Consider the following 9,388-nt stretch of genomic DNA (forward strand, 5'->3'; position numbering starts at 1 on the left):
TAACCATATTATAATCTAATCAGTCTCTAAAGAGTAATTTATGATCTATCTATCTTCGGAAACTGTACAGCTTCTGCTATTAGTAAGGAGAAAATATTCAAACAGATGTTAACGTTATACCTTTGAATATTTCAGCAAGATTTTCAGTTTATTAAAAAAACAGTCAAATTTATCTCTTCCTTTTTTGAAGCAGGTTGAAAAGAGAAGAGGGAAGTTAGTTGGAGTAGAGGTAGTCAACGTGATATAGGTATTAGGTATATGTCATTATAGTGTGTATAATACAACCGAGTAAATTAGTTGGTAAGCGCATGCGCACATACATTGGCTCAATTATTTCAACCCTAGAAAGTCTAATTTCGGCATGGAAAGTAACCTATAACCTAACACAAAGTTTCATCAATCAATAAACTAAAATTCAAACTAAAGTGCTTTTTGTTTCAGGCGCTTAACAAAAACAAATTATGAAAGATTTTTTATACATTATCTTATTCTCAAAGAATGTTAATAATAATATTTTGTATACTTATATTTAGTATAGAAATTCTAAATCGTGTCTATGTCTATGTCTCATCTAGTTTCAACTTAAACAAAAAATGTTATATTTGTTTTAAAACATCCCTTTTTTGTTTTGTAAAAAATGCGATAAAACATTCAACGAATATCAAATACATACATTGCATACTTTTGACATCGGACCTAAATTAAAATGGCTTTAGTTTAATTTTCACCGAATGAAATTAAGGTATATCTTAATATATATAAATCTCGTGTCACAATGTTTGTCCTCAATGGACTCCTAAACCACTTAACCGATTGTTATTCGCACACCATGTGCAGTTCGATCCAACTTGAGAGATAGGATAGTTTAAATAATTTTAGTTACGATAAATGTCAACCCGGGCGGAGCCGGGGCGTGCAGCTAGTACATAATAATTTTGTATTTCATTTCACGCAAATGTTTCGGAAATAAATCCCTCTTCATTGAAGTTAAAAGCGATTTATTGTGGGAATTGAATGTTAAGTGTAACTTAATAAAAAGAATTATAAATTTTGCGCACGCGCATCACTAAAACTCTACGAAAAGGAAACATTACGACTCTTATTCATTTTCCGTCTATTATTTTAATGATTTCATGATGTTATGTTTGTTTATGGGCTTTTCCAATTATTTTTCTTATCTCGAGTATAACATTTATCCGTTTTATTAAATATGAATCATTATAAATTATATTTTGTCTTGAAGTTGTCTATAAGAGATAACTAACTCAGCATAGCTTACAATTTAATACCAATAGTATAATGTCTGAACAAAAATTAATTACCTAAATACTTTATTAAATGCACAAGCTTTCTTATTCATTTTCAAAATGCATGTAATTAAATTATTTTGAAATCAATAATTTAATTGCTTTCAAATTCAAAAATAAATAAAAATTAATGTACAATACCATATTTAATAAGATGAATGCTTTAAATGGATATTCGCTCTTTAGCTAGTAAACTCATTATATTTTTTAAAAATGTAATAATAATAATTTTATACTACATTGTAAATCCAATTTTTTTAACAGTTTAAATTGGATATAAATATCTTAATGCGGACAAAATAAATTTTGGAAATTCCGTTTAAAAACTAGTTGTAAAGTTACATTGATATCCTATCATCGTACTTTAAATCTATTTTAATGATAACAATTATCTTTATATAAATCTTATTTATTGATAAATAATATAAAAATTATAAAGGCTTCAATTATTTTCAGTGTATGAAACTTCTTTGTTAAAGCAATTTTAAATGCAATCTCGAAATACTTTCGACTCCCGCGCAGAACTTACGTACATACCGAGATAATAAAACTTTACTTAAATGTAATTATATTTAATTATATATACGCATATTAGCATACGGAATTAAAGAATCCCTCAATCTTTTAAAAAATTTGAAACCCATTTTTTATTTACAACTTTATCCTATTTAAAATGCAAAATAACATTAAATTTATTCATTATGTCCTTTCTATAAATACACATCCGCTTTCTTCATCCATTCGCTATTTTTATCACTCGCATAATTCTTATTTCGAATATTAGGTTATTTTCTTAATTTTTAAACTTAACAAAGCACTAACCTTTTTCCTTTAACCTTCGTAACTGACACACAAACTTTATTTAAAGTCTGTAACTTTTAACAAACACCGCGTCCAAGAAACGCGCGCCAAAATCCTTATCTTAAAATTACGCACACATTTTTTATTCTCTCATTGCGTAAGATATTTATTACATTTTTCCAATTTCACGGAATAATGGCGTTTTGCGAATTTTAAATCTCCATTTCCACGTTCTAATGCGCTGTCACTTTTAAATTTGGTGGCGCGCGATTGTCAATGTCACATTTTCGAATATCGAACACGGAATCCGCGCCTTTTTCTCGCGCTGCCGCGTTGGCAAATCAGAGCGTTCTTAATTTGAAATTTTCGAAAATTGCCAATGAGTTTTCATTGTTTTGCGGCGTAGTGTTGCGCGCATGCACTTTCAACACATTATGATCTAACACTGGCCGACTCTCGATTGCAGGAACATACTTATTCTAAGTCAACTTACATTCGTTCATATTTGCCTGCGGGGCATAGGGCTGTGCTAGGATTTAGAAACTAAATCATCTTCAGAAAATTTATGTACGTTCATGAGCGAAGCGCTCTTGTGTATATTTGAAATGTTTTATGCATCGTCTATTTTAAATGAGGATATTGTTTTGTTTCTTTGGTTATATTTAAGAAGAATTATTGTATAAATACTATCAATAGGTATGATTATGTTAGTAATAAGCGAAGTGCTTTTAAACATTTTGACAATTTAAAATAAATATAACTTAACAATACATCATTGTGTTCTTGTTTTCTTCTATAGTTTTGTATGAATTTAAAAATTCGTTTATAATTATGACAACTACAGCACTTTCACAAAGAACACGTTAATTAAAAAGCAAAAAGATATCGATAAATCGATTAAAAAGTAACGGTAAGAGCAGCCCTAGTTTTCGCGAAGTACAAGAAACGTCTTGCATATAATAATATGTTTTAGCCTATATCGAGCGCTGAGGCGGCCGTTATACTCGTAACTACGTTATATTATGTTATAATAACGAATTACTTCAACGTTGTAAAATACCGGTATTGAATGATACGGGAAAAACTATGCATTTTACAGAAGGTATACTATTTAACTATAAATAATAAATAGTTTTCACATGCTGCAAGAAATATTGCTGGTAATTCAAATTATTAAAAAAACTGTTGATTTACATAACACAATGTTTTAGAATATTCTTTTAAAATTATTTTCATTTGCAACAATTAAATTGATTTATACACAATTTAAAATTTCATTTTAAACATTTAAATGAAAAAGTTATCGACATTCGTTGCGAAACAACACTATCGTTATTTCAATGCAAAGCACAACACTATTAGTTGTATGCATCGTGCATTGGCCTGCAATATAACTTCCCGTACCAATACGACGCACGCGCATCGAACCGACATTAAATATACAACCTTATCACAATACCATAGAGCTTATATTTCTTAAAATAATAGAGTGGACTTGTGATATTTCACTTCGATTCCTTTTTTAGAAGCTAGTTCTTATACTTATTCAGTATGAATTTTAGCTAGGTATGTATTAGGTATAGAAAGAAATGCTAGACCGTGGGCGTTCGTTTCTAGGACGCGTAGAAATCTTTAACGTTTTGTAATTACTGTTATTGGTACTATTGTGGGGAATTAGCGTTGATAGAGTCTGATAGGGATAAATATTGCTATTTGGGTCGCCTTCTGTATACGTATTTGGGAGATTTTATTATGAAAACATTATATTTTTTTTATTCTTGTAATAATACAGATAAAGCATTACGTCTTGTAATGCTAAGTGATAATGGTTGTTAAATATAATGCAATAAAAATGTTATTGTCTGTTATTAAAAGTAATATCTCAAATTAATTAAATAATTGTAGGTGAGTAAGAAACTTAGTTTTGCTATAAATGATAATTAATTAAACAATTTATTCTAGAGAAGAGATTCTTCACTTTAGTGCAAGTAAATTAAGGTTTTAATGTTTAATAAGATAATATACGTATATTATATTTTATAACTAGCTGCACGCCCCGGCTCCGCCCGGGAAGTCATTTAACGTAATTGAAATGATATAAACTATCTTTTCAGTTGCATCAAACGGCACATGGTGTGCAAATTTGATTAAAATCGGTTGAGTAGTTCAGGAGTCCACCGCGGACAACAAAGTGACGTAATTTATATTATTATATTAAGATTATGTTTTATAAGATTATAATTTATATATTATATTAAGATAATATTTTATAAGATTATAGTATGTACGAATTTAATTTTTAAATATTATGCTATAAAATAATGCGTAAGCCTTTTTAATAATAAGCTGTAGTCTTTCATAATTTGAGGTATTGTAAATGAATTTGTACTGCATTCTAATAATTAGAAAAATCCGTTTTAACCAAATTTAACAACTTTTTAAACACCAGCACTACACCTTTCTTACTATAATTTTTAATTTAGTTTGTATCACGGGTTAATGCGAGTAAAACCGACTGAGAGACTAGTCATTAAAAAGGGATAAGATATCAAATTATTACTAAATTTGTTACTCCAATGAAACGAAGCACTTTGAATACAAATTGGTGATAGTGAAATTTCTAAAAATATTTATTAACAGTTATCCAGCTGCTATAGATTAGGGCTTAGTATTTAAGTTAGGTCTAAAGACCTATGTACAATAGTCTTTGATTACATTATCTTTGATTCTGGTATTGATTAGTTAATGATAAATTGAATTCGAATTCAAATTTAATTACTATATTTTTTTTAAAGACTTTACATGAAAAACTTATGAAAAATGTCATCATTGGTGTAGGGTTAAGCCAGTTACAAAGTACGAAGGCTATTTTAAAAAAATATACTTCTTTCAGCTGCCAAGTAAATGATCATATATTCCAATCCAGACTATTCCTAATCTATCTCTATCTCTATTCCTAATATCTCATATAGACCTGATCAGTAGTTTATTGTCACATAGCATGATAAACTTTCACGCGTATAATACTGTATAGATTAAGAAAATGTATAGGGTCCTTAACACCGCTAGCATTCTTCCAATTCCCGTATTAATTAATTGGAATTCAGTTACATTTCTTATCTACCTTTAGGGTCTGTTTTACGGAAGGCTATTTTGGTCCTTATCTAGTGGTATACGTGCAAGCGAGATAACTGTATGGTATCAAATATATCTTCGACGGCTTAGAGGATATTCTAAATTCGAAATTATTGAAATAAGTTTTTATAAATAGGGTTTTATTAAAGATAATCTTAAAAGCATAACAGCATTTTGATGTTTCATGTATTATGAAATTATCGATTTAATTAAAAAAAATGCTTATTCTAGCAAAAGATTCATTCAGTTAGATGATGAAAAGTTTTAGATTATTATAATTACAATTATTATAGGAATGCTTGAACAATTTGTCTTAAAAAAAAGCATGCCACATTTCTTAGTAGAAAATACGCAATAATAATCTAGAGTATAATATATACAAGTACATAAGACAGGATTAAATCTATATATTAGATGTACAGATCACGACCTTTAATTTCATTACACACAAAACCAATGCGTATGTATGCGCAAACATTGAAAATCGAACATTAGAATTTTCCAGAAACATCCAGCAAAAACGTACGTCGCAAATCAAACACCCGGAATACGGTACCATAAAATTGTAAACCATTCATTGTCTAACTGTACCATAAATGTATGCAAAACACAGGACGACACGACGTAATGTAATAAAAGAGATTTTTCTTTCACAAAAACACGTGTATGTGCTAATGGCGTTAGAAAATTGACGCTGCACGATTGAGTGGAAGGCACTCCACTTCGTTTGTTGATATTTTATCGTTATACTACCTATTCACCCTGGTTTCACCCGTGGTATATATATAGCCTATGTCACTCAATGTAATTGCAGCTTTATAATGGTGAGAGAATTTTTGAAATCCGTCTAGTCTTTCACACGTGATGGCGTGACCAAGGGAAATGGGAATTAATTTTATTTCATATTTAATTTCTATATATAAGTATTCTCATATAATTGACTTTAAAGTTTTAAATGAGTGCAAAGAATTCGTTTAACCTATGGCCTACTTTTAAGATTGATGTACTCGTATTGAAAAATAATTAAAGTAATTTTACTAAAAGTTAATTCGAATAGCATCATGAGTGCCATCATCCACAGATTCTACAGTCTGCTAGGTTTGTCAAGCAAGCTACTGTTTTCGATCACAAATGAAGTTTCGCATCCCATTCGAACAATCGATTTCACATAACCCTATTCTTACAAATATGCCTACTACTGTATCCTGCCGAACGAATTTCTTTTGTTAGTGTCGAAATAGAAACCGGGATGCCACGTTTCTTCATCAACCATTGTACCAAGAAGACCTTCCAATTCAACACAGTATCCTACTAATATTATAAATGCGCAAGTTTGTAATGATGTGTGTGTGTTTGTTACTCTTTCATAAACAACTGAACCGCTTGCAATGCAATTTGGTTCGTAGACAGCTGGACAACTGGAATAACATATAGGCAACTTTTTATCCCGATATTTCTACGAGATACGGACTTATGTGAAGCCGCGGGGCGCAGCAAGTTAAATATAAATAATCTCTAGTCGAGTATCTTTCAGTGTGTACACACTAGACTTCACTCACAGTTTTTACCGAGGATTCTTCAAGCGCAAACGTCACATTCCAAGCCACTAAACAAGAATGTTATCTAGTACTTTTGTTTAATCATTTGCTTCATATTTTAATATTTTCCACACTCTCTCGGTTAAAAATAGTTTCTTGGATACAATTAGCATGTCATTAACTATTTATAGAAATATTTTAACTAGTTATAGTATGATTTTTAAGTTGTTTGTACCTGCATTTAAAGAATTAATTACATATTATTGAATGGGATTCTGAAACGATTCAAAACACATCGATTAACACACGAAATTTATAATGTATCTCCTATCGAGAACAAATTTTAATCTTCAATTATTTTTATATTCCATGCCAATACAAAAACAATACTTCGATTGGATATTGACCAGCTATTCTCAGAAAATGCATTTCTAGACCAATTCATGCGACTAATGGATTAGATTTGATTAAAACAGGAGTATTTATTATATTAGAGGAAGAGAGCGTTAGAAGTGTGTTAATTTTATAATCAAGTATTGAAACCCAAAATGTTATCATGAGAATAATCTAAATTATATCGTTTAATTGAAACGTGATATAAAAGTTAAACAGAAAATCATAACTTATCTTAAAAAGAGGAAATATCGAAGTATAATGTGAAAAATATTTCCATAATATTTTGAGTATTAGGACCTAGTTACCAAATAGATGTAATTTTTCTTTATAAGCGAAGATGTTTAGTAACTCAACTTAACAACATTATTGCTAACCAAAATGGGCAGGCGCTGGGATATTTTGGAATTATAATAAAAGAGCATTGCTTATATGGCAAGTATAATACTAAAGATAGCTTCATTAAAAGTATCTGCTTAAGTGATTTTATATGAGGTAATTTTTATAAGAAAACTAAGTATTTAAAACATCAATCCGATAAAAGAGACACGATTTAAACATAGTAGAGTGATAATATACTGCATATTATGTTTTCTTAAGATTATATTAAACCAATCAAAGGAAAGCTTTTTGTGATAACCATTTGTAAGTTCAATGAAATTGAGGAATTGTTTAATCAACAAAATATGATAATAATATTTAGAAATTAAAACCTTTTTATGACCTTCAAGACATGTAACATCTCAGTCTCCCCGTGACCACGCTCGCTGTAAAGTGTTCGAAACGTCGGGTTAATAATATAATGAATAAATCGCGTTTAAAATCTGTTAAAAAGTTTTTAATTTCAAAAACGTATAATACTCGCGTAAAATCAAACACAAGAAAATACTATGATAATAATACTTCGACTTTTTTATATTAAAAAATAACTTTTTTAAACGTTGTTCTCAGAGAGAAGCAGGTTCTCAATATTGCTGTTTTTGGTTGGCTTTGTTCTATTGTTGTGGGTTTTCAACCAATTGACGTGATGGTTGTGTTCGATATGAAATTATTTCGTTAGGAAATTGTAGATTCTAAAATACAACCAAATGTGATTACATTTTAGAATCTAGAGCAGAACATCCAAAGATTATACTATCAAATCACATCACATCCCATCCCAAGAAAGTCGGTAACATTTTTATAGAAAAGATTTATTATTCTTCTAACAATGAAGAAACGGAAGAAGCTGGTAGAGGTGTTTTTTTATGCTTTTTTTGATTACCTTATTGATCATATGTCTAATTGATTGATAAACGATGATTGGACGACAAAAAATTAACTTTATCTTTGATGAAAGTGCTGCTATTACGATTCAGGAACGTAGGTAATAAAAGTAAATGGAATCATCCTAGAATTAAGTTCTGATAGTTTTAGATTCTGACTCCAATATCAGGCTCATAAAATAGAGGGAATTTTGTAGATTTTGTTTTATGAAATATATCCTAAACGACTCGTATTATATTAACCTTCGCCCGGAAAAAATTGCCAGATCAATCTATTTATGCGACGAAATTAAAATTTATTATAAACATTGCATATCAGATCTTTTGCATCTGTTAACGATTAGGCTTTATTTTCTAGACCTACACGATGACTCCTGAATAATCATTTTTGTTTCGTTTCGCATAACCATTAACATACTATACACATAAATATAGTTATAAAGATAAATGTTTAAGCTGAAATATGCATAAAAAAATCTTCGGAATTCGTTTTGAAATATGCAATAGTCCTAAACCGGCAAAACATTTCAATTCATTTATTATGAATGAAATGAATGAAAATTCGTTATTGCGTAAAAAATCAAAAACTAACAGGCGTACAAAAATCTTAAATTAAATTCGCAAAGGACGGCCTTATCGCTAGGTAGCGATCTCTACCAGGCAACCCTAACAATACAGGAAAATAAAAATAAAAAAACAATGTAGATGCTATTCATTTAAAAATTACAAATACCAATCAAATGCTTTAAAAAAGTATTCGAAATTCAATGGAGTCAAACTTGCTAAGTGACCGTCACTCTTTGCTTCAAAACAATCATCAGCTATTACCCCCTAACGAAATAATAGAACTCGTCCCTTATAATGTATCCATCATGCATACAATAAAAATATCGAAGCGCAGACCTTTGATGATGGCGGACGAAAATTTAAAATTTAATTTTAAGCATGC

The 9,388-nt window shown here is 29.6% G+C and overlaps 1 protein-coding gene across 2 annotated transcripts in view; it reads right to left on the minus strand.

Annotated features, from left to right (window-relative positions):
• Nucleotides 1–9,388, minus strand: part of LOC119837637 (zinc finger protein 543-like) — a 73,139-nt gene that overhangs the window by 61,004 nt on the left and 2,747 nt on the right. Inside the window, exon 1 of one of the 2 annotated variants that reach the window (XM_038363343.1) lies at nucleotides 2,130–2,556. The exons of the other annotated variant lie outside the window; for it this stretch is intronic. The gene's annotated coding sequence lies outside the window, so the exon portion shown is untranslated. Of the gene's footprint in view, nucleotides 1–2,129; nucleotides 2,557–9,388 lie in introns of those variants that run through there. 2 annotated transcript variants of the gene reach the window in all.

This window comes from Zerene cesonia, chromosome 28 (assembly GCF_012273895.1).
Source record: "Zerene cesonia ecotype Mississippi chromosome 28, Zerene_cesonia_1.1, whole genome shotgun sequence".
Lineage (NCBI taxonomy): Eukaryota > Metazoa > Arthropoda > Insecta > Lepidoptera > Pieridae > Zerene > Zerene cesonia.